This window comes from Pseudophryne corroboree, chromosome 10 (assembly GCF_028390025.1).
Source record: "Pseudophryne corroboree isolate aPseCor3 chromosome 10, aPseCor3.hap2, whole genome shotgun sequence".
Lineage (NCBI taxonomy): Eukaryota > Metazoa > Chordata > Amphibia > Anura > Myobatrachidae > Pseudophryne > Pseudophryne corroboree.
Genome location: NC_086453.1, coordinates 105,851,157 through 105,877,401, shown reverse-complemented (window position 1 = coordinate 105,877,401; position 26,245 = coordinate 105,851,157). Strand labels below are relative to the sequence as shown.

Below are 26,245 nucleotides of genomic sequence, written 5' to 3'. Positions count from 1 at the left end.
GATACGGCCGCCCTCAAGGAGCCAGCTGATAGGAAGCTGAAAAATAGCCTAAGAAGTATATACACACATACTGGTGTTATACTACGACCAGCAATCGCCTCAGACTGGATGTGCAGCGCTGAGGGGGCTTGGTCGGATTTCCTGACTGAAAATTTTGATACCCTTGACAGGGACAAGATTTTATTGTCTATAGAGCATTTTAAGGATGCATTTCTATATATGCGTGATGCGCAGAGGGATATTTGCATTCTGGCATCAAGAGTAAATGTGATGTCCATATCTGCCAGACGAAGACACGACAGTGGTCAGGTGAGGCAGATTCCAGACGGCACATGGAAGTATTGCCGTATAAAGGGGCGGTCCATCGGACCTGGTGGCCATGGCAACAGCTGAAAAATCCACCTTTTGTTCCCCGAGTCACATCTCAGCAGAAAAGGACACAGTCTTTTCAGTCTCAGTCCTTTCGTCCCCATACGGGCAGGCGGGCAAAGGCCAGTCATATCTGCCCAGGGGTAGAGGATAGGGAAGAAGACTGCAGCAAGCAACCCATTCCCAGGAACAGAAGCCCTTCACAGCTTCTACCAAGTCCGCAGCATGACGCTGGGGCAGTACAAGTGGACTCAGGTGCGGTAGGGGGTCATCTCAAGAGTTTCAGCACGCAGTGGGCTCACTCGCAAGGGGACTCCTGGATCCTACATGTAGTATCCCAGGTGTACATTGGAAATTCGAGACGTCTCCTCCTCACAAGTTCCGGAAGTCTGTTTTACCAACGTCTACCTCCGACAGGGAGGCAGTATTGGAAACAATTCACAGGCTGTATTCCCAGCAGGTGATAATCAAAGTACCCCTCCTACAACAAGGGAGGGGGTATTATTCCACACTATATTGTGGTACTGAAGCCAAACGGCTCGGTGAGATCTGGAATATTTGAACACTTACATACAAGCGTTCAAATCAAGATGGAGTCACTCAGAGCAGTGATAGCGAACCAGGAATAAGGGGACGAGATGGTGTCACTGGATATCAGGGACATTTACCTACATGTCCAAAATTGCCCTTCTCACCAAGGGTACTTCAGGTTCGTGGTACAGAACTGTCACTATCAGTTCAGACGCTGCCGTTTGGATTGTCCACGGCGCCCCGGGTCTTTACCAAGGTAATGGCCGAAATTATGATTCTTCTTAAAAGAAACTTGGACGCTTTCCTGATAAGGGCAAGGTCCAGAGAACAGTTGGAGGTCGGAGTAGCACTATCTTTAATAGTTCTACGACAGCACGAGTGGATTCTAAATATTCCAAAATCGTAGCTTTTCCGAGGACACGTCTACTGTTCCTAGGGATGATTCTGGACACAGTCCAGAAAAAGGTGTTTCTCCCAGAGGAGAAAGCCAGGGAGTTATCCGAGCTAATCGGGATCCTCCTAAAACCAGGAAAAGTGTCAGTGCATCATTGCACAAGAGTCCTGGTAAAAAATGGTGGCTTATTACGAAGCAATTCCATTCGGCAGATTTCACGCAAGAACTCTTCAGTGGGATCTGCTGGACAAATGGTCCGGATCGCATCTTCAGATGCATCAGCGGATAACCCTATATCCAAGGACAAGGGTGTCTCTCCTGTGGTGATTACAGAGTGCTCATCTTCTAGAGGGCCACAGTTTCAGCATTCAGGATTGGATGCTGGTGACCACGGAGGCCAGCCTGAGAGGCTGGGGAGCAGTCACACAGGGAAAAAATTTCCAGGAAAGTGTGATCAAGTCTGGAGAATTCTCTCCACATAGATGGAGCTAAGAGCAAAATTATAAGGCTCTAAACTTAGCAAGACCTCTGCTTCAAGGTCAGCCGGTATTGATCCAGTGGGATAACATCACGGCAGTCGCCCACGTAAACAGAAAGGGCGACACAAGAAGCTGGAGGGCAGTGAAAAAACTGCAAGGATTTTTCGCTAGGCGGAAAATCATGTGATAGCACTGTCAGCAGTGTTCTCTCCGGGAGTGGACGACTGGGAAGCAGACTTCCTCAGCAGGCATGACCTCCACCTGGGAGAGTGGGAACTTCATAGGGAAGTTTTTCCGCATGATTGTGAGCCATTGGCAAAGACCAAAGGTGGAAATGATGGCGTCCCGCCCGAACAAAAAACGGGACAGGTATTGCGCCAGGTCATGAGACCTTCAGGCGATAGCTGTGGATGTCCTGGTAACACCGTGGGTGTAACAGTCGGTGTATGTGTTCCCTCCTCTGCTTCTCATAACCAAGGTATTGAGAATTATAAGACATAGAGGAGTATGAACTATACTCGTGACTCCGGATTGGCCAAGAGGGACTTGGTACCCGGAACTTCAAGAGATGCTCACAGAGGACTAAGGGCCTGGGGAGCTAAGAAGGGACTTGCTTCAGCAGGTACCATGTCTATTCCAAGACTTACCGCGGCTGCGTTTGACGGCATGGCGGTTGAATGCCGGATCCTGAAGGAAAAAGGCATTCCATAAGAGGTCATACCTACCCTGGTCAAAGCCAGGAAGGAGGTGACCGCACAACGTCATCACCACATGTGGTGAAAATATGTTGCGTGGGTGAGGCCAGGAAGGCCCCACGAAGAAAATTCAACTAGGTCGATTTCTACACTTCCTGAAAACAGGAGTGTTTTGAGCCTAAAATTGGGGTTCTTTAAGGTTTTAAGTTTCGGCCCTGTAGAATTTATTCCGAAAAGAATTGACTTCAGTTCCTGAAGTCCAGATTGTCAAGGGAGTATTGCATATACACCCCTTTTTGTGCCTCTAGTGGCACCGTGGGATCTCAACATAGTGTTGGGATTCCTTAAAATCATATTGGTTTGAACCGCTCAAATCTGTGGATTTGAAATATATCACATGGAAAGTGAACATGTTGTTGACCAATATCTCACATGGACAGTGACCATGCTGTTGGTCCTGGCCTCGGCCAGGCGATTGTCAGAATGGGCGGCTTTGTCTTACAAAAGCCCATATTTAATTTTCCATTCGGACAGGGCAGAACTGGGACTCGTCTCCAGTTTTCTTCCTAAGGGGGTGTCAGGTTTTTCACCTGAAACAACCTATTATGGTGCCTGCGGCTTCTAGGGACTTGGAGGACTCCAAGTTACTAGACGTTGTCAGGACCCTAAAAAAAAAAAAATATATATATATATATATATATATATATATATATATATAAATATAATATAATATAATATAATATAATATAATATAATATAATATAATATAATATAATATAATATAATATAGTTTAGGACGGCTGGAGTCAGAAAGTCTGACTTGCTGTTTATATTGTATGCACCCAACAAGATGGGTGCTCCTGCGTCTAAACAGACGATTGCACGTTGGATCTGTAGCACAATCCAACTTGCACATTCTGTGGCAGGCGTGCCACAGCCTAAATCTGTAAAGGCCCACTCCACTAGGAAAGTGGGCGCATCTTGGGCGGCTGCCCAAGGGGTCTCGGCATTACAACTTTGCCGAGCAGCTACGTGGTCAGGGGAGAACACGTTTGTAAAATTTTACAAATTTGATACTCTGGCTAAGGAGGACCTGGAGTTCTCTCATTCGGTGCTGCAGAGTCATCCGCACTCTCCCGCCCGTTTGGGAGCTTTGGTATAATCCCCATGGTCCTGACGGAGTCCCCAGCATCCACTAGGACGTTAGAGAAAATAAGAATTTACTTACCGATAATTCTATTTCTCGTAGTCCGTAGTGGATGCTGGGCGCCCATCCCAAGTGCGGTTTGTCTGCAATGCTTGTACATAGTTATTGTTACAAAAATCGGGTTATTCTTGTTGTGAGCCATCTTTTCAGAGGCTACTTCGTTTTGTTATCATACTGTTAACTGGGTTCAGATCACAAGTGGTACGGTGTGATTGGTGTGGCTGGTATGAGTCTTACCCGGGATTCAAGATCCTTCCTTATTGTGTACGCTCGTCCGGGCACAGTACCTAACTGAGGCTTGGAGGAGGGTCATAGGGGGAGGAGCCAGTACACACCATGTGACCTAAAAGCTTTTTTAGATGTGCCCTGTCTCCTGCGGAGCCCGCTATCCCCCCATGGTCCTGACGGAGTCCCCAGCATCCACTACGGACTACGAGAAATAGAATTATCGGTAAGTAAATTCTTATTTTTCTTGCGATACCGACCTGGCGGGACTGCGCATCGGGATAGAATCGGGATCGCAAGTGGCATAACACCTTGCGATTTGCACTAACTTTTCTTGCGATTTTGACTATATAGTCAAAATCGAAAGAAAAAAATCTCACCGTGTGTACACACCATTAGGGTGATGACACAAACGCCCAGTATTGTCCTCTTTCAAAGCAGTCCCTAACATGCCCATTACTGGTCCCATTAATTTGATTGTGACCTAAGACAATTATGCATTACAGTAGTAAGTAAAAAAAAAAAAAAAAAAAAAAAACTTGATGCTTTTCTATGAACCTTTATCTTTTGATACATCTCGAAGAAAACTTGTTTTCTTTTTTGACTTCTAGGCATTGAAGCAGGATACATTTTCAGAGTCGCCTCGAGGATCCATCAGCCATTCATGTTCCGGAACAAGTAACCTGTATTTACTATTTGTCAATTCCTTCATGACTTTTGGAAAAAGAAAGAAAAACTATTTTATCAGGATTATTGAGCAAGTTTTAACAGTGTGAAGGGGCCAATATTTCCTGCATCCACCAGGCTGTAGGCATTGGTCTTATTTGGGTAGAGATGTAGGATGTGCTCCTATTAACATCATACGATGCAGCCATTCATTAGAAAGGTAAGTGCACATTTCATTGGTAGAAGAAAGTAATGTGCTGTGTTATAAGTATATTTGCAAGTATGTGCTACTTTTTTTATTGCCATTGTACTTTACATAATGAATGAATAGTCCGCCTCACTACTGCCCCTGCAGTCTGGTGATAAGCCACTGTCCTCACACACTCCCAGGAATTGTATAACCTTGTAGGGTGAGCTTAGTCCCTGCCATGTTGGAAATGTGATCTGTTGTTATTACCCATCTTAACATAGCATGGACTGCTATTCAGTGAGACCAATTCTGTTTAGGCAGTTTGTACTGCCCATGGGACAAAGAGGGCATCAGAGGATCTAATGCAAGAATGTCTCGTATCTATAATTTCTCGTATCTATAATTTCTCTGACGTCCTAGTGGATGCTGGGAACTCCGTAAGGACCATGGTGAATAGACGGGCTCCGCAGGAGACTGGGCACTCTAAAAGAAAGATTAGGTACTATCTGGTGTGCACTGGCTCCTCCCACTATGACCCTCCTCCAGACCTCAGTTAGATTTCTGTGCCCGGCCGAGCTGGATGCACACTAGGGGCTCTCCTGAGCTCCTAGAAAGAAAGTTTATTTTAGGTTTTTTATTTTACAGTGAGACCTGCTGGCAACAGGCTCACTGCATCGAGGGACTAAGGGGAGAAGAAGCGAACCTACCTGCTTGCAGCTAGCTTGGGCTTCTTAGGCTACTGGACACCATTAGCTCCAGAGGGATCGACCGCATGGAACTGGCCTTGGTGTTCGTTCCCGGAGCCGCGCCGCCGTCCCCCTTACAGAGCCAGAAGCAAGAAGAGGTCCGGAAAATCGGCTGCAGAAGACATTAGTCTTCACCAAGGTAGCGCACAGCACTGCAGCTGTGCGCCATTGCTCCTCATACACACTTCACACTCCGGTCACTGAGGGTGCAGGGCGCTGGGGGGGGGGGCGCCCTGAGCAGCAATAAAAACACCTTGGCTGGCAAATATATCACAATATATAGCCCCAGAGGCTATATATGTGATAAATACCCCTGCCAGAATCCATAAAAAAGCGGGAGAAAAGTCTGCGAAAAAGGGGCGGAGCTATCTCCCTCAGCACACTGGCGCCATTTTCTCTTCACAGTGCAGCTGGAAGACAGCTCCCCAGGCTCTCCCCTGTAGTTTGCAGGCTCAAAGGGTTAAAAAGAGAGGGGGGGCACTAAATTTAGGCGCAATATTGTATAAGCAGCTATTGGGAAAAATTCACTCAATATAGTGTTAATCCCTAAATTATATAGCGCTCTGGTGTGTGCTGGCATACTCTCTCTCTGTCTCCCCAAAGGGCTGAGTGGGGTCCTGTCCTCAGTCAGAGCATTCCCTGTGTGTGTGCGGTGTGTCGGTACGGCTGTGTCGACACGTTTGATGAGGAGGCTTATGTGGTGGCAGAGCAGATGCCGATAAATGTGATGTCGCCCCCTGTGGGGCCGACACCAGAGTGGATGGATAGGTGGAAGGTATAAACCGACAGTGTCAACTCCTTACAAAAAGGCTGGATGACGTAACAGCTGTGGGACAGCCGGCTTCTCAGCCCGCGCCTGCCCAGGCGTCTCAAAGGCCATCAGGGGCTCAAAAACGCCCGCTCCCTCAGATGGCAGACACAGATGTCGACACGGAGTCTGACTCCAGTGTCGACGAGGTTGAGACATATACACAATCCACTAGGAACATCCGTTACATGATCCCGGCAATAAAAAATGTGTTACACATTTCTGACATTAACCCAAGTACCACTAAAAAAGGGTTTTATGTTTGGGGAGAAAAAGCAGGCAGTGTTTTGTTCCCCCATCAAATGAGTGAATGAAGTGTGAAAAAGCGTGGGTTCCCCCGATAAGAAACTGGTAATTTCTAAAAAGTTACTGATGGCGTACCCTTTCCCGCCAGAGGATAAGTTACGCTGGGAGATATCCCCTAGGGTGGATAAGGCGCTCACACGTTTGTCAAAAAAGGTGGCACTGCCGTCTTAGGATACGGCCACTTTGAAGGTACCTGCTGATAAAAAGCAGAAGGCTATCCTGAAGTCTGTATTTATACACTCAGGTACTAGACTGAGACCTGCAGATAGTGCTGCTGCAGCGTGGTCTGTGACCCTGTCAAACAGGGATACTATTTTGCGAACATAAGAGCATATTAAAGACGTTGTCTTATATATGAGGGATGCACAGAGGGATATTTTGCCGGCTGGCATCCAGAATTAATGCAATGTCCATTCTGTCAGGAGTGTATTAGAGACCCGACACTGGACAGGTGATGCTGACTTTAAAAGGCACATAGAGCCTTATAAGGGTGAGGAATTGTTTGGGGATGGTCTCTGGGACCTCGTATCCACAGCAACAGCTGGGAAGAAAAAATTTGACCTCAGGTTTCCTCACAGCCTAAGAAAGCACTGTATTATCAGGTACAGTCCTTTCGGCTTCAGAAAAGCAAGCGGGTCAAAGGCGCTTCCTTTCTGCACAGAGACGGGGGAAGAGGGAAAAAGCTGCACCAGTCAGCCAGTTCCCAGAATCAAAATTCTTCCCCCGCTTCCTCTGAGTCCACCGCATGACGCGGGGGCTCCACAGGCGTAGCCAGGTACGGTGGGGGGCCGCCTCAAAAATTTCAGCGATCAGTGGGCTCGCTCACAGGTGGATCCCTGGATCCTTCAAGTAGTATCTCAGGGGTACAAGCTGGAATTCGAGGCGTCTCCCCCCCGCCGTTTTCCTCAAATCTGCCTTGCCGACAACTCCCTCAGGCAGGGAGGCTGTGCTAGAGGCAATTCACAAGCTGTATTCCCAGCAGGTGATAGTCAAGGTGCCCCTACTTCAACAAGGACGGGATTACTATTCCACACTGTTTGTGGTACCGAAACCGGACGGTTCAGTGAGACCCATTTTAAATTTGAAATCCTTGAACACATACATAAAAAAATTCAAGTTCAAGATGGAATCGCTCAGGGCGGTTATTGCAAGCCTGGAGGAGGGGGATTACAAGGATGCTTACCTACATGTCCCCATTTACCATCCTCACCAGGAGTACCTCAGATTTGTGGTACAGGATTGCCATTACCAATTCCAAACACTGCCGTTTGGACTGTCCACGGCACCGAGGGTCTTTACCAAGGTAATGGCAGAAATGATGATACTCCTTCGAAAAAAGGGAGTTTTAATTATCCCGTACTTGGACGATCTCCTTATAAAGGCGAGGTCCAAGGAGCAGTTGTTGGTCGGAGTAGCACTATCTCGGGAAGTGCTACAACAGCACGGATGGATTCTATACATTCCAAAGTCACAGCTGGTTCCTTCCACACACCTACTGTTCCTGGGGATGGTTCTGGACACAGAACAGAAAAAAGTGTTTCTCCCGCAGGAGAAAGCCAAGGAGCTGTCATCTCTAGTCAGAGACCTCCTGAAACCAAAACAGGTATCGGTGCATCACTGCACACGAGTCCTGGGAAAAATGGTAGCTTCTTACGAAGCAAAATTCCATTTGGCAGGTTCCATGCAAGAACCTTTTCAGTGGGACCTCTTGGACAAGTGGTCGGGATCGCATCTTCAGATGCATCGGCTGATAACCCTGTCTCCAAGGACCAGGGTATCACTACTGTGGTGGCTGCAGAGTGCTCATCTTCAAGAGGGCCAACGTTTCGGCATACAGGACTGGGTCCTGATAACCACGGATGCCAGCCTTCGAGGCTGGGGGGCAGTCACACAGGGAAGAAATTTCCAATGACTTTGGTCAAGTCAGGAGTCGTCCCTACACATAAATATTCTGGAACTGAGGGCCATTTACAATGCCCCAAGTCTGGCAAGGCCTCTGCTTAAAAACCAGCCGGTACTGATCCAATCAGACAACATCACGGCAGTCGCCCATGTAAACCGACAGGGCGGCACAAGAAGCAGGATAGCGATGGCAGAAGCCACAAGGATTCTCCGATGGGCGGAAAATCAGTCTTAGCACTGTCAGAAGTGTTCATTCCGGGAGTGAACAACTGGGAAGCAGACTTCCTCAGCAGACACGACCTACACCCGGGAGAGTGGGGACTTCATCCAGAAGTCTTCCACATGATTGTGAACCGTTGGGAAAAACCAAAGGTGGACATGATGGCGTCCCGCCTCAACAAAAAACTAGACCGGTATTGCGCCAGGTCAAGGGACCCTCAGGCAATAGCTGTGGACGCTCTGCTAACACCATGGGTGTACCAGTCAGTGTATGTGTTCCCTCCTCTGCCTCTCATACCCAAGGTACTGAGAATTATAAGACTGAGAGGAGTAAGAACTATACTCGTGGCTCCGGATTGGCCAAGAAGGACTTGGTACCCGGAACTTCAAGAGATGCTCACGGAGGACCCGTGGCCTCTACCTCTAAGAAGGGACCTGCTCCAACAGGGACCCTGTCTGTTCCAAGACTTACCGCGACTGCGTTTGACGGCATGGCGGTTGAACGCCGGATCCTGAAGGAAAAAGGCATTCCAGATGAAGTCATCCCTACCCTGATCAAAGCCAGGAAGGATGTAACCGCACAACATTATCACCGTATTTGGCGTAAATATGTTGCGTGGTGCGAGGCCAGGAAGGCCCCTACAGAGGAATTTCAACTGGGTCGTTTCCTGCATTTCCTGCAAACAGGACTGTCTATGGGCCTAAAATTAGGGTCCATTAAGGTTCAAATTTCGGCCCTGTCGATTTTCTTCCAGAAAGAACTGGCTTCAGTTCCTGAAGTTCAGACGTTTGTCAAGGGGGTACTGCATATACAGCCTCCTTCATCCAGAAGTCTTCCAACTGTTGGTAAACCGTTGGGAAAGGCCACAGGTGGACATGATGGCGTCCCGCCTAAACAAAAAACTAGATATTGCGCCAGGTCAAGGGACCCTCAGGCAATAGCTGTGGACGCTCTAGTGACACCGTGGGTGTACCAGTCGGTTTATGTATTCCCTCCTCTGCCTCTCATACCAAAGGTACTGAGAATAATAAGAAAACGAGGAGTAAGAACGATACTCGTGGTTCCGGATGGGCCAAGAAGAGCTTGGTACCCAGAACTTCAAGAAATGATATCAGAGGACCCATGGCCTCTACCGCTCAGACAGGATCTGCTACAGCAGGGGCCCTGTCTGTTCCAAGACTTACCGCGGCTGCGTTTGACGGCATGGCAGTTGAATTCCGGATTCTAAAGGAAAAGGGCATTCCGGAGGAAGTCATTCCTACGCTGATAAAAGCCAGGAAAGAAGTAACCGCAAACCATTATCACTGTATTTGGCGAAAATATGTTGCGTGGTGTGAGGCCAGGAAGGCCCCAACAGAGGACTTTCAGCTGGGTCGTTTTCTGCACTTACTACAGTCAGGAGTGACTATGGGCCTAAACTTGGGTTCCATTAAGGTCCAGATTTCGGCTCTGTCGATTTTCTATCAGAAAGAACTGGCTTCACTGCCTGGAGTTCAGACATTTGTAAAGGGAGTGCTACATATTCAGCCCCCTTTTGTGGCACCTTGGGATCTCAACGTGGTGTTGAGTTTCTTAAAATCACATTGGTTTGAGCCACTTAAAACTGTGGATTTGAAATATCTCACGTGGAAAGTGGTCATGTTATTGGCCTTGGCTTCGGCCAGGCGTGTGTCAGAATTGGCGGCTTTGTCATTTAAAAGCCCTTATCTGATTTTCCATATGGATAGGGCAGAATTGAGGACTCGTCCCCAGTTTCTCCCTAAGGTGGTATCAGCTTTTCACTTGAACCAACCTATTGTAGTGCCTGCGGCTACTAGGGACTTGGAAGATTCCAAGTTACTGGACGTAGTCAGGGCCTTAATAATTTATATTTCCAGGACGGCTGGAGTCAGGAAAACTGACTCGCTTTTTATCCTGTAGGCACCCAACAAAATAGGTGCTCCTGCTTCTAAGCAGACTATTGATCGCTGAATTTGTAGCACAATTCAGCTGGAGCATTCTGCAGCTGGATTGCCGCATCCTAAATCAGTAAAAGCCCATTCCACGAGGAAAGTGGGCTCATCTTGGGCGGATGCCCGAGGGGTCTCGGCTTTACAACTTTGCCGAGCTGCAACTTGGTCAGGGGCAAACATGTTTGCTAAATTCTACAAATTTGATACCCTGGCTGAGGAGGACCTTGAGTTCTCTCATTCGGTGCTGCAGAGTCATCCGCACTCTCCCGCCCGTTTGGGAGCTTTGGTATAATCCCCATGGTCCTTACGGAGTTCCCAGCATCCACTAGGACGTCAGAGAAAATAAGATTTTACTCACCGGTAAATCTATTTCTCGTAGTCCGTAGTGGATGCTGGGCGCCCATCCAAAGTGCGGATTGTCTGCAATACTTGTATGTAGTTATTGCCTAACTAAGGGTTATTGTTGAGCCATCTGTTGAGAGGCTCAGTTATATTTCATACTGTTAACTGGGTATAGTATCACGAGTTATACGGTGTGGCTGGTATGAGTCTTACCCGGGATTCAAAATCCTTCCTTATTGTGTCAGCTCTTCCGGGCACAGTATCCTAACTGAGGTCTGGAGGAGGGTCATAGTGGGAGGAGCCAGTGCACACCAGATAGTACCTAATCTTTCTTTTAGAGTGCCCAGTCTCCTGCGGAGCCCGTCTATTCCCCATGGTCCTTACGGAGTTCCCAGCATCCACTACGGACTACGAGAAATAGATTTACCGGTGAGTAAAATCTTATTATATGTACTGTCATTTGTGCTACGACCCTGTGCGCTTACTTGGATACAGGTTAGGCATCCAGGATGGGGTAAAGGCACTGCCAAACTGCCCAAAGTATGCTAGATTTAGGACCATTGTAAGTAAGGCCTAGATGTATCGATACTTGGAGAGTCATAAATAGCATGGCGATAAAGTGCCAACCAATCAGCTCCTAACTGTCATTTTTCAAACACAGCATGTAACATGGCAGTTAGGAGGTGATTGGCTGGTACTTTATCACCGTGCTATTTATCACTCTCCAAGGCTTAATAAATCTGGGCCTAAAGGGTCTATTTACTAAGCCTTGGATGGAGATAAAGTGGTTGGAGATAAAATACCAACCAATCTGCTCCTAATTGCTATTTTCAAACACAGCCTGTGGCATGTTTGTTAGGAGCCGATTGGTTGGCACTTTAACTCCATCCAAGGCTTAGTAAATAGACCCCTAAGGGGCAGATGTATTAACCTGGAGAATGCATAAGGAAGTGATAAACCAGTGATAAGTGCAAGGTGATAATCACACCATCCAGTCAGCTCCTAACTGTCAGTTTGCATATTGGAGCTGATTGGCTGGTGCGTTTATCACCTTGCACTTATCACTGGTTTATCACTTCCTTATGCCTTCTCCAAGTTAATACATCTGCCCCTAAATGTCTTACGATATTCTACACCTAACACCTTCTTGATCTATTGTGGTTTCCTTTGTGTTTTTTCCCCCTCTTTCTCATACGTCCTAGAGGATGCTGGGGATGCTTCAAGAACCATGGGGTATAGACGGGATCCGCAGGAGACATGGGCACTTTAAAACTTTAAATGGGTGTGAACTGGCTCCTCCCTCTATGCCCCTCCTCCAGACTCCAGTTAGATTCTGTGTCCAGTGAGACTGGATGCACACTGAGGAGCTCCAGAGTTTCTCAGAAAAAAGACTTTGTTAGGTTTTTTATTTTCAGGGAGACCTGCTGGCAACAGGCTCCCTGCATCGTGGGACTGAGGGGAGAGAAGCAGACCTACTTCTGTGAGTTTCAAGGCTCTGCTTCTTAGGCTACTGGACACCATTAGCTCCAGAGGATCTGATCGCTAGGTACGCCTAGATGCTCGTTCCCGGACCCACGCCGTCACCCCACTTGCAGAGCCAGAAGTCCGAAGCAGGGTGAGTAGAAGAAGAACAGAAGACTTCAGTGATGGCAGAAGATTTCAGTGACGGCCATTGAGGTACCGCACGGCGCGCCATGCTCCCACATACTAAACGGCACTGCAGGGGGGGTCGCCCTGGCCAGCATAAAACCTCAATAGCAACTGGCATGAGAGTATACAGTGCCTGGGCACTAAATACAGACCCCCGCCAGTATAAATATATAAAAATAAGCGGGACTGAAGCGCGCCATTAAGGAGGTGTGGCTTAGCCCTCACCGCTCTAACCAGCGCCATTTTCTCTTCACAGCTGCAGAGACGCTGAGCCTGGCCTCCCACACTGCTGTGCAAGTAACAGGGTGCAAAACGGGGTGGTGGGGGGGAGGGGGGAGTGCACAGTTGATTTGGTGCTATTTTATTGATATTAAAAGCACTACCAGGTCTGGGCAGTATATTACACGCTTCAGAACAGGGATAGGCGCTGGGTTGTGAGCTGGCAGAACTCCCTTCTGTGTTTCTCTAACAGCCTTTGCTGTGGGTCTGTCCCCTATAGCCCCAGTGTGTTGTGGGTGTCGGTACGCGTGTGTCGACATGTCTGAGGCTGAGTTCTCTTCTCAGGAGGAGACTGGAGTGGGGACAGAAAAGGCTGTGGGAGTGAACGTGTCGGCACCGCCGACGGCTGATTGGGTAAATGTTTTGAATGCTAATGTGGCTCGATTGAACAAAAAGATTGGATAAATCTGAGTCTCAGAACCAGACATGGAGAAAATCCATGGAGGATGCATTATCACAAGTTCAGACCCCCTCGGGATCACAGATGCGTTCATTTACCCAGATAGCGGATACAAATACCGACATGGACTCTGATTCCAGTGTCGACTATAGTGATGCCAGATTGAATCCTAAACTGGCTAAGAGCATTCAGTACATGATTGTGGCGATAAAAGACGTATTACATATCACGGAAGACCCTGCTGTTCCTGATACTAGGGTCTGCATGTTTAAGGGAAAGAAACCTGAGGTGACGTTTCCTCCCTCTCATCAACTGAACGCTCTTTGAAAAAGCTTGGGATAATCCTGACAAGAAGTCACAGGTTCCCAAGAGAATTCAGGTGACATATCCATTCCCCTCTGGGGACATGGAAAAGTGGAAGTCAACCCCCACGGTGGACAAAGCTCTATCGCGTCTGTCCAAAAAGGTGGCGCTTCCGTCTCCTGACACGGCAGCCCTAAAGGATCCTGCGGATCGTAAGCAGGAAAATACACTAAAATCCATTTATGTCACTACAGGTACGCTGCTCAGGCCTGCCGTTGCATCGGCATGGGTGAGTAGCGCCATTGAAAAGTGGGCAGATAACTTGTCATCTGATATGGATTCCCTGGACAGGGATAACGTGCTTTTGACACTGGGTCATATCAGGGACGCTGCAGCCTATCTAAAGGAAGCTGCAAGGGATATTGGCCTTTTGGGATCAAGGGCCAATGCCATGGCGGTCTCGGCTAGGAAGACATTGTGGATTCATCAATGGAATGCTGATGCTGTCTCTAAGAAGGCTATGGAGTCTCTGCCGTTCAACGGTAGTGTTTTGTTTGGTGACGGCCTCGCTGACCTGGTAGCTACGGCTACCGCGGGTAAGTCAACGTTTCTACCTTATGTTCCTGCCCAACAAAAGAAAACGGCCCACTATCAGATGCAGTCCTTTCGGCCCAATAAATACAAAAAAGGACGAGGGTTTTCCTTCCTTGCTACAAGAGGAAGGGGAAAAAGATCAGACTATGGCAAGTTCCCAAGAGCTGTTAGTTTACCTGACATATATGCTATATCAGGGAAGAATCAAATCCATTCATTTAGATATTTATTTAAGGGACGTACTTACCTTCTGAATGTATTGGATATCAATTACTATTGAATAGTATAACATCAAAATTATGAGCTATCTTAATAATTACATGCGGAGTGATGTGAAATCCATACCCCAAGTGGGATTTGAAATATTAAAGCACAGCAGGAATATTGAATAAAAATTTGCAGTATCACTATAATAGATAGAGCATGAGTGTGGGACAGGGACCACACACCTTGCACGTAATAGGACGCAATAAGAAGAAAAAAATAACCCAGGAACATGTATTTATTATCATATGAAAAATAAAGATAACAATATTTAAATATACTATGAGGTATATGCAATTGCGGTCGAATTCCCGAAATTGTCGAATTTCGGGTCATTTTCGACCAAAAAAAAAAATCGCCTATGCAATTCAGTGCTTTTCGACCAAAAAACGGACTTTCAAAATTCGACTTTTTGAAATTCGACTTTTTGTAAATTCGACTTTTCTGCAATGATACAAGTGCTGCAATTCGACCAAAGCATATTCAATTCAAGTTTGGAAATTCGACAGCAGTGCTTTTAGACAGCAAATTCGTCATTTTCAATCCGCCACACTTTGGACGGTGAAAACAAATAAAAAAATTTTAAACATGTTTTTTTTGGGGGGGAATAGCAGATCTATTTATATTAGAAGGGATTAGGTACTTTTTTTTTTTTTTTTTTTTTTTTGGAGGCACAAATATTATTTTATATATTTTTTAAAATATTATTATTATTTTTTTATGCTGGAACGGTGAAATCATAAAAAAAAATGGCGTGGGGTCCCCCCTCCAAAGCATAACCAGCCTCGGGCTCTTCGAGCTGGTCCTGGTTCTAAAAATGCGGGGGGAAAATTGACAGGGGATCCCCCGTATTTTTAAAACCAGCACCGGGCTCTGCGCCTGGTGCTGGTGCCAAAAATACGGGGGACAAAAAGAGTAGGGGTCCCCCGTATTTTTAACACCAGCATCGGGCTCCACTAGCTGGACAGATAATGCCACAGCCGGGGGTCACTTTTATGCCGTGCCCTGCGGCCGTGGCATTAAATATCCAACTAGTCACCCCTGGCCGGGGTACCCTGGGGGAGTGGGGACCCCTTCAATCAAGGGGTCCCCCCCCTCCCAGCCACCCAAGGGCCAGGGGTGAAGCCCGAGGCTGCCCCCCCCCCCATCCAATGGGCTGCGGATGGGGGGGCTGATAGCCTTTTGTGATAATAAAAAGATATTTGTTTTTTCCAGTAGTACTACAAGTCCCAGCAGGCCTCCCCCGCAAGCTGGTACTTGGAGAACCACAAGTACCAGCATGCGGGAGAAAAACGGGCCCGCTGGTACCTGTAGTACTACTGGGAAAAAAATACCCAAATAAAAACAGGACACACACACCGTCGACAGTAAAACTTTATTTCATACGTCGACACACACATACTTACCTATGTTCACACGCCGACATCGGTCCTCTTCTCCATGTAGAATCCACGGATACCTGAAAAGAAAAGATCAATATACTCACCTCAGCCATGGTCCAGAGATAAATCCACGTACTTGGCAAAAAAACAAACCGAACACCCGCTCCATGCCGGACTGAAAGGGGTCCCATGCTGACACATGGGACACCTTTCCACGAATGAGACCTGTCAGTGACAGCTGTCACAGAAAGGTCTCTAAGCCAATCAGGAAGCGCAACTTCGTTGCGCTCACCTGATTGGCTGTGCGCTGTCTGTACTGTGACAGCACATCGCAAAGCCGCTCCATTACTTTCAATGGTGGGAACTTAGCAGCTAGCGGTAAGGTCACCCGCCGGTCAGCGGCTGACCGGCGGGTGACCCCACCGCTACCCGCAAAGTTCCCACCATTGAAAGTAATGGAGCGGCTTTGCGATGTGCTGTCACAGTACAGACAGCGCACAGCCAATCAGGTGAGCGCCACGGAAGTAGTGCTTCCTGATTGGCTGAAGGGACGTCAGTGACAGGAGTCACGTGATGTCCCGGCATTCGGGAGAAAGGGGTCTGATGTGAAAGCATTGGACCCCTTTCTAGTCCGGTATGGAGCGGGTTTTTGCGTGTTTTTTTTTTTTAAACAAGTACGTGGATTTTACTCTCTGGACGTGGATTTATCTCTGGACGCTGGAAGGTGAGTATAATTTTTTCACAGGTACCCTCGGATCGTCGGAGACCGTGGCAGTCGGCGTGTCAACATAGGTAAGTATGTGTGTGTTGGTAGTGTGTAATAAAGTTTTACTATCAAGGTGTGTGTGTCCTGTTTTTATTTGGGTATTTTTCCCCCAGTAGTACTACAGGTACCAGCGGACCCGTTTTTCTCCCGCATGCTGGTACTTGTGGTTCTCCAAGTACCAGCTTGCGGGGGAGGCTTGCTGGGACTTGTAGTACTGCTGGAAAAAACAATATCTTTTTATTATCACAAAAGGCTATCAGCCCCCCCATCCGCAGCCCATTGGATGGGGGGGGGACAGCCTCGGGCTTCACCCCTGGCCCTTGGGTGGCTGGGGGGGGGACCCCTTGATTGAAGGGGTCCCCACTCCCCCAGGGTACCCCGGCCAGGGGTGACTAGTTGGATATTTAATGCCACGGCCGCAGGGCACGGCATAAAAGTGACCCCCGGCTGTGGCATTATCTGTCCAGCTAGTGGAGCCCGATGCTGGTGTTAAAAATACGGGGGACCCCTACTCTTTTTGTCCCCCGTATTTTTGGCACCAGCACCAGGCGCAGAGCCCGGTGCTGGTTTTAAAAATACGGGGGATCCCTGGCCAATTTTTCCCCTGCATTTTTAGAACCAGGACCAGCTCGATGAGCCCGAGGCTGGTTATGCTTTGGAGGGGGGACCCCACGCCATTTTTTTTTCGGGTTTTTCACGTTTTTTTACCGTTTTTTAAAATCGCGGCAAAATCCGCCAAATCGGCCGATTTTCGCCCGCGACTCTGGCGAATCCGTTTTTCATTGAATATGGTGAATTCCGGAAGCCACCTTCCGGGATTCACCTGTCGAATTGAGTCGAATTAAAAAACGGCGAAAATTGCCGCGAATTCGACCGCAATTGCATATACCCCTATATAGGATGATCAACCCGCTGTAAAAAGAAAGAATACAGCGGGGTCAGTGAATTTCAGAATATACAAAGATGCCACTGCTGGCTAGGCTATGGAAATAGAGCGATATGACACATACAGATTTGGGACCCAGCTGCAATGGAATGTCCATCCTTCTTAACACAATACAAATCACCTCGTCACTAATACATGAACACCGCGAGTGGATAACGGTGTCATGTGATATTTGTTAAGAACGACCCAGGAACATGCATATATCCATTGCAGCACCATGTATGGAATGAAGATAATAAAACCTGGACATGTGGAATACGACCATCAAGATGTTGCAGGATATAGAAATACAGCGGTGCCAGTAAGTGAGGGCACATAATGGCCGTACTGTAGATCATGTTGCCAGATGACGAATGGTTATGTTATATACAGAGGTCGGGGCATGGTGACAATGAAATCCCCATCTCCATAGATACAATATTGGGGCACCGCTATTGGTCAGCGGCGCCATGTGACAACAATAAATGTATCCCATTGGCTGGCAGCCGCATGTGACGTATCGGGACACAGCGGCATTACGATAGGCTGGCGGTTCCACATGACCTGACAACGGACGTTGATTGGGTTGAATGATCTCAATTTATACATGCTCTCGGGAAGCGCTCCCGTTTGCTCCCTGACGAAACTGCGACAAGCGCAGTGAAACACGCGTGTAGGGCACAGCGTGTCCACATGTGTTCAGTGTGTGAATGCTATAATGCAAAGATACGATTATAGGATGTTAGCTGGCAGTTTGCAGGTATAAGGATATTTACTGCAGAGGGCTGTAAACTATGTGTATATCATGATGCTAATATAGGAATCACATAGGAGACTAGCTGTCAGCCGTGAATGACAAGGATTTTAGCATAAAGGGCTGAATACACATATTAGATGAAGGGACATTGATTGCCAAATTTCTAAAAATCTATATAATCAAATATGGTGACAATCAATAGCCCTCACTAACAGTCTTTAGGAAGAGGGAGACTGTCTAAGCTGCAGCTAAGTTTACACCAGCTATTCAAATGGATACACTTAATGATAGCTAGTAGAGTGTAACAAATTCTCAATACTGTGCTGCTAGCTACAGACATCAGCAGTGTTGCAACAAAACATTGTTGCAACTGTGTATAATTGTAACATATTCAGATATCTGAGACATCAAGACCATAATATTGTTACATAAGAATAAACTGGCAACATTGAGAAGCCAGTAGCAGCTGCATGTTTCAATTCTATACACAGAATATAACATACTGCAGTCATTGAACTGGCAATATATAGGAGCCAGAGGACAGCTACGTGTCCTAAAGACATTATTGAAGTAGATACCAGCAAATTGAGTCTATGTTAAAACTGTGATTCTCATTAATAAAAGTTATATCCCTGTGACTGTGGCATAAATGACAGCTAGGACATATGACATCATGACACACACCCTCTGAGATACCCGCAATATTGATACACAATTTTATTTTAGGACTACCACTGATTTAAAATTATAACAGGACTCCCCTTATAGTAGTTGCTTTATAAATTAAGGTTTTCTGATGATTGCAATAAAACCTACATAAATAATAAATATATTTCCTTATATCTGAAACAATTTAAGAGTAATTAAGTGACACCAAGCACTATACCTCTCAGTTATTATTCTATATATATTGGTAGCCAAAAAATAGGAACTATTCCTTAAGGCTACCATAACCAACATATGTGTGGGTCATTTTACATTAAAGCCTGGATTGTTATACCCCACTATTAACTTCACTGTTACTATTAACCAATCAAATAAGGTCTATTCCTTTAATGGTATAACAGTGATTCACATTGATCAATGGGAAATCAGTATGTAAATGAGAAATATACTATAACTATTTGAGGACACATACAATAATCCTCAGTGTCAATATATTATAGACGCACATGGAATGAATTGCGTCTACAGGTGGATTGCTTTCTAAGAAAATTTGGGGCTGCTATACCCCTAATATAAGCAATTTATAGCCATACTCTTGACAAACCGAGCCGGTGTGTAATATACACGTAGGTCGTTTTCTGTAAAAGTGGGGTTTATTATAACCTCCGAAGCTACCCACACATATAATAGATCTTTTGAAGGTATAGTTAGTGTGTAGGACTCCTGATGCTTGGAGATCTGTATTTCAGCAGAGAAGTATACCTACAATAATAGGCCTATTAAAACTAAAGCAACCACATATACTCAAAGACTACCTTTATTTAGAATTGGGTGATATATGTGCATCTATTTGAATCTACAGTCCACATATCTCTACTGGACAAGGGGGAGTACCTGTCAGATGGTAATCTTCATGGAGTGAAGAAGATTCACACATGAATGAGTAAATATTTAGACCACTGATGTAATATAGCAGGTTCCAACATCCTAGCTTGGGATATTGGATAAAGATCGTTGATACATAAGTCATTTCAGCAACTCCTAAGAATCAGACGTGAAACACATGTGGACACGTTTTTAACTCTTTATTCACAATTTTTCAGTCTTTTCACATATTTGTTAGTATTGTCATTTTAACTCTTATGTTTCACTGTTGTTCAGGACAACAATAAATCTTATTTTAATGCATATCAAATAAAGGTTATATCTTAGAATAAATTCATATCTCTTCAGTGCGTCAACAATACAGACTTCCTTCTGTTTCTTCTCTCTCACATTCTAGTATCAATACCCTGTAGTTGACAGCACCCCCTGAAAAAAGTACATTGAACAATATATGATATGGGAAAAGGGGTTTGCCAAGTGAATGTATGGTGATGAATCACATACACTCACAAGAATTACAATAAACGAATACATAGGGAGTGTGCAGATACCCAATCTATATGCAAGTTCCCAAGAGCAGAAGTCCTCCCCGGCTTCTACAGGAGTCCGCACCTGTGGGGGCATGTATCCAACTCTTCAGTCAGGTCTGGGTTCACTCGGCCCTGGATCCTTGGGTATTGGAAATAGTAACCCAAGGTTACAGTTTGGAGTTTCAAGACGTGCCCTCTCACCGATTTTTCAAATCGGCCTTGCCAGCTTCTCTTCCAGAAAGAGAGGTAGTTTGCGCTGCAATACTAAAGCTGTGTCAAAATCAAGTCATTGTCACGGTACCCCCGTCACAACAGGGGGAAGGCTTTTATTCAAGCCTGATGGCTCAGTCAGACCGATTCTGAACCTAAAATCCCTCAATTTCTATCTGAAAAAATTCAAATTCAGTATGGAATCTCTCCGAGCAGTGATCTCCAGTCTGGAGGAGGGGGATTTAAAATGGTGTAGGTCAACATAAAGGATGCCTACTTGCACGTCCCCATATATCCTCCACATCAGGCTTATCTGAGGTTTGCTGTTCAGAATTGTCATTACCAATTTCAGACGCTGCCGTTTGGTCTGTCCACGGCTCCGAGGATTTTCACCAAAGTTATGGCGGAAATGATGGTTCTCCTGCGCAAGCAGGGAATCGCAATTATCCCGTACTTTTCCCACACAGGGGGAAAATTTCCAGGGAAAATGGTCAAGCCAGGAAGCTTGTCTGCACATCAACGTTCTGGAATTAAGGGCCATTTACAACGGCCTTCGGCAAGCGGAACATCTTCTTCGCGGTCTGCCCATCTTGATTCAGTCAGACAACGTAACAGCAGTGGCATACATAAACCGCCAGGGCGGAACAAAGAGCAGAGCGGCGATGGCGGAGGCCACAAAAGTTCTCCGCTGGGCGGAGAAACATGCAAGCGCTCTGTCAGCAGTCTTCATTCCAGGAGTGGAGAACTGGGAAGCAGACTTCCTCAGCAGACCCAATCTCCATCCAGGGGAGTGGGGTCTTCATCAAGAGGTCTTTGCAGAAGTGACAAATCGTTGGGGAATTCCTCAAATAGACCTGATAGCGTCTCGCCTCAACAAGAAACTTCAGAGATATTGTTCCAGGTCGAGGGACCCTCAAGCAATAGCTGTGTACTCCCTGGTGACACCGTGAGTGTTTCAGTCGGTCTATGTGTTCCCTCCACTTCCACTCATTCCGAAGGTGATGAAGATCATAAGAAGAACAAAGGTTCAGGCGATCCTCATTGTTCCGGACTGGCCACGGAGGGCTTGGTATCCAGATCTTCAAGAATTACTCATAGAAGATCCCTGGCCTCTTCCTCTCTACGAGAGTACCTGTTACAGCAAGGACCGTGCGTGTATCAAGACTTACCGCGGCTGCGTTTGACGGCATGACGGTTGAACGCCAAATCCTAGCCCGAAAGGGTATTCCCAGTGAAGTCATTCCCACACTACTTCAGGCTAGAAAAGAAGTAACGGCGAAGCATTACCACCATATTTGGAGAAAATGTGTCTTAGTGTGAATCCAAGAAGGCTCCTACGGAAGAATTTCAGCTGGGGCGTTTGCTCCATTTTTTTGCAAGCAGGTGTGGATGCGGGCCTAAAGTTAGGCTCCATTAAAGTACAAATTTCGGCCTTATCTATTTTCTTTCAGAAAGAATTGGCCTCCCTTCCAGAAGTTCAGACCTTCGTGAAGGGCGTGCTGCACATCCAACCTCCCTTTGTGCCCCCAGTGGCACCATGGGATCTTAATGTGGTGTTGCAGTTCATAAAATCTCATTGGTTTGAACCTTTTGCGTAAGGTTGAGTTGAAATTCCTTACTTGGAAAGTGGTCATGCTGTTGGCCTTGGCATCTGCAAGGCGGGTGTCTGAATTGGCGGCTTTGTCTCGCAAAAGCCCCTATTTAATCTTCCATGCAGATAGAGCGGAGTTGAGAACTCGTCAGCAATTTCTGCCAAAAGTGGTTTCATCGTTTCACGTAAACCAGCCTATTGTGGTGCCAGTGGCTACTGACGCCTTGGCGGAGTCTAAGTCTCTTGATGTGGTCAGAGCTTTGAAAATCTATGTCGCCAGAACGACTCGGATTAGGAAAACAGAGGCTCTGTTTGTCCTGTGGGCTCACAACAAGATTGGGGCTCCTGCTTCCAAGCAGACTATTGCACACTGGATCTGTAATGCGATTCAGCAGGCTCATTCTACGGCAGGATTGCCGTTACCGAAATCGGTGAAAGCCCATTCTACCAGAAAGGTGGGCTCATCCTGGGCGGCTGCCCGAGGGGTCTAGGCATTACAGCTTTGCCGAGCAGCTACTTGGTCGGGATCAAATACCTTTGCGAAGTTTTACAAGTTTGATACCCTGGCTGAGGAGGACCTCTTGTTTGGTCAATCGGTGCTGCAGAGTCATCCGTACTCTCCCGCCCGTTCTAGAGCTTTGGTATAAACCCCATGGTTCTTGAAGCATCCTCTAGGACGTATGAGAAAATAGGATTTTAATACCTACCGGTAAATCCTTTTCTCTTAGTCCGTAGAGTATGCGGGGCGCCCGTCCCTGTGCGGACACTATCTGCAGTACTTGTTTAATAGTTTTTGCTTGTGTTACACAAAGGTTGTGTTTCAGTTATGGTCAGCCTGTTGCTTATTTTGTTCATGCCGTTCACTGGAATTCTGTTTAATGCCATGTTGTACGGCGTGTTTGTGGTGTGAGCTGGTATGTATCTCACCCTTAGTTTAACAAAAAATCCTTTTCCTCGAAATGTCAGTCTCCCTGGGCACAGTTCCTATAACTGGAGTCTGGAGGAGGGGCATAGAGGGAGGAGCCAGTTCACACCCATTTAAAGTTTTAAAGTGCCCATGTCTCCTGCGGATCCCGTCTATACCCCATGGTTCTTGAAGCACCCCCAACATCCTCTACGGTCGAAGAGAAAAGGATTTACCGGTAGGTACTAAAATCCTATTTTCTCTCTTGATACACCATATATCATAATAATTATTAAGAAATGGTCTACTTTGTGATGCTGATCATTGTTACTTTTTGGGGCAGAGCAGCTTGACGTAAGGTTCTACTGTTTCATATTGGAAACATCTTACTGGACTGTATCGGACTGTCGGTTGGGCGCAGCACTGACTTTGGTACACAGTTTTAGACACAGTTGGTATCTGTTGTAACAGTACTGCTTACATTGCTGATATCCTGTGCCTTCCGTGCTTGTTCCTTCAGCAGTAATATTCTTTTGGGATTCCTTCTCTTACCTGTAATTATGGAATTCAGTTTGCTGTTTAAGGCCTATAATACCAATATGTCACTGACCAGCGCTGCATCACAATGAATGGAAAGAATGGCCGTGTTCAGTTTCTGAAAACACCTAAATGGATCTAGCGGAACTTTTACCGCAGTTGATATCTAATTTTTTCGACTTCATGGCGAAGATATATACTGCACATACATTGCAGGGCCTAATTTGGAGCTGTACGCACACCCGTACATCTCCGATGCTTGCTGATCTGTGTCTTTGACCACGTTTGTGTTGCCCCTTAAGCCACAGACATGCTGCGGACGATTGGCGGTGGGCATGGCTAGTGTCAGAGCGTCATTCCCATATTCTGGGTGTGCTGAGGCCAGTGGCCCCTGCAATGTTAAAGCACCGGCCATCTTGAATAACACTAGGGCTACTCGGATGGCCGATGATCCGGTGCTATGCCTTTTGGACGCAGCTGCAGATCAGAGAAGCCGGCAGGAGGCATCTATATACGTAAATCACCTACTGCAACTTGAGCATATTTTTATACATCCGCTGCGTCCATCTCTCTCAGGCCCTAGGTTGCTTCTCCACTTGCAACTGAAGGTGCATTACTGGGTTGTTTGGGGGTTTTTTTTGCTCCAGATAGGGCTTGTGCTAGAGCTCACTGATAATGATGATGGCTATGTGACCAAGCCTAGAGAGAGGGGCTGTTCAGCTGCAGAGGTGCATTTGGAGGAATACATGCAGCTAGTTATGTGGGTGCCGTGCAGGGGCAATTACGGCCAATTCTGTATCCGCCCCATAGTTTCAGAAAAGTATGCTTCACTTCCGTTACGTCAAGTTGCTTTATTTTGCACTCTATTACTAACTGTATATCATTACTAGAATACCAGTTTAGTCTGTGTTCTAAAGGTTAGCAGCATGATTGCATCAGACCTAACACAGCACATTTATTGTAATATTTCTTAATTGTATGTGGCTACGTTTCTGTATGGACTACTAGAAAAGTAGTTATGCAAGTTTTATTTATTTGAAATAGTATGTAGTAACCTATAGTTCAAAGTGACTGCATTTAATCAGGCTGCATTTATGCTACAAGTGTCTTTGAGCCACTATACAAAGGCTTTTATTTTATTTTTCTCTAACGTCCTAGTGGATGCTGGGACTCCGTCAGGACCATGGGGAATAGCGGGCTCCGCAGGAGACAGGGCACATCTAAAAAAGCTTTTAGGTCACATGGTGCGTACTGGCTCCTCCCCCTATGACCCTCCTCCAAGCCTCAGTTAGGTTTTTGTGCCCGTCCGAGAGGGTGCAATCTAGGTGGCTCTCCTAAAGAGCTGTTTAGAAAAGTTTTTTTTTAGGTTTCAATCTCAGTGATTCCTGCTGGCAACAGGATCACTGCATCGAGGGACTTAGGGGAGAGATTTCCAACTCACCTGCGTGCAGGATGGATTGGAGTCTTAGGCTACTGGACACTTAGCTCCAGAGGGAGTCGGAACACAGGTCAGCCTGGGGTTCGTCCCGGAGCCGCGCCGCCGATCCCCCTTACAGACGCTGAAGAGACGGCAGAACGGAGGTCCGGAAAGCAGGCGGCAGAAGACTCCTCAGTCTTCTTGAAGGTAGCGCACAGCACGGCAGCTGTGCGCCATTGTTGTCACACGGCTCACTGACTCAGTCACGGAGGGTGCAGGGCGCTGCTGGGGGCGCCCTGGGCAGCAATATAATTACCTTTAGTGGCAAAATAAATACATCACATATAGCCATTAAGGCTATATGTATGTATTTTAACCCAGGCCAGTTTCTTAAAAACCGGGGAAAAGCCCGCCGAAAAAGGGGCGGAGCTTATTCTCCTCAGCACTCAGCGCCATTTTCCTGCTCAGCTCCGCTGGTGAGGAAGGCTCCCAGGTCTCTCCCCTGCACTGCACTACAGAAACAGGGTAACAAAGAGAAGGGGGGCATAAATTGGCGATATTTATATATTAAGAGCGCATATATAGTAAACAACACCTTCTAGGGTTGTTTATATACATTTATAGCGCTTTTGGTGTGTGCTGGCAAACTCTCCCTCTGTCTCCCCAAAGGGCTAGGGGGTCCTGTCTTCGATTAGAGCATTCCCTGTGTGGCTGCTGTGTGTCGGTACGTGTGTGTCGACATGTATGAGGACGATGTTGGTGTGGAGGCAGAGCAATTGCCGATGATGGTAATGTCACCCCCTAGGGAGTCGACACCGGAATGGATGGCTTTAGTTATGGAATTACGTGATAATGTCAGCACATTACAAAAGTCAGTTGACGAAATAAGACGCCCGGCAAACCAGTTAGTACCGGTTCAGGCGTCTCAGACACCGTCAGGGGCTGTAAAACGTCCTTTACCTCAGTCAGTCGACACGGGTACCGACACAGATGAATCTAGTGTCGACGGTGAAGAAACAAACGTATTTTCCAATAGGGCCACACGTTATATGATCACGGCAATGAAGGAGGCTTTGCAGATCTCTGATACTGCTGGTACCTCAAAAAGGGGTATTATGTGGGGGGTGAAAAAACTACCTGTATTTTTTCCAGA

The 26,245-nt window shown here is 46.7% G+C and overlaps 1 protein-coding gene across 7 annotated transcripts in view; it reads left to right on the top strand.

Moving 5' to 3' along the window:
• Nucleotides 1-26,245, top strand: part of EPN1 (epsin 1) — a 237,911-nt gene that overhangs the window by 36,437 nt on the left and 175,229 nt on the right. For all 7 annotated transcript variants that reach the window (XM_063942702.1, XM_063942704.1, XM_063942701.1 and 4 more), the window contains exon 2: nt 4,512-4,786. The gene's annotated coding sequence lies outside the window, so the exon portion shown is untranslated. The remainder of the gene's footprint in view (nt 1-4,511; nt 4,787-26,245) is intronic.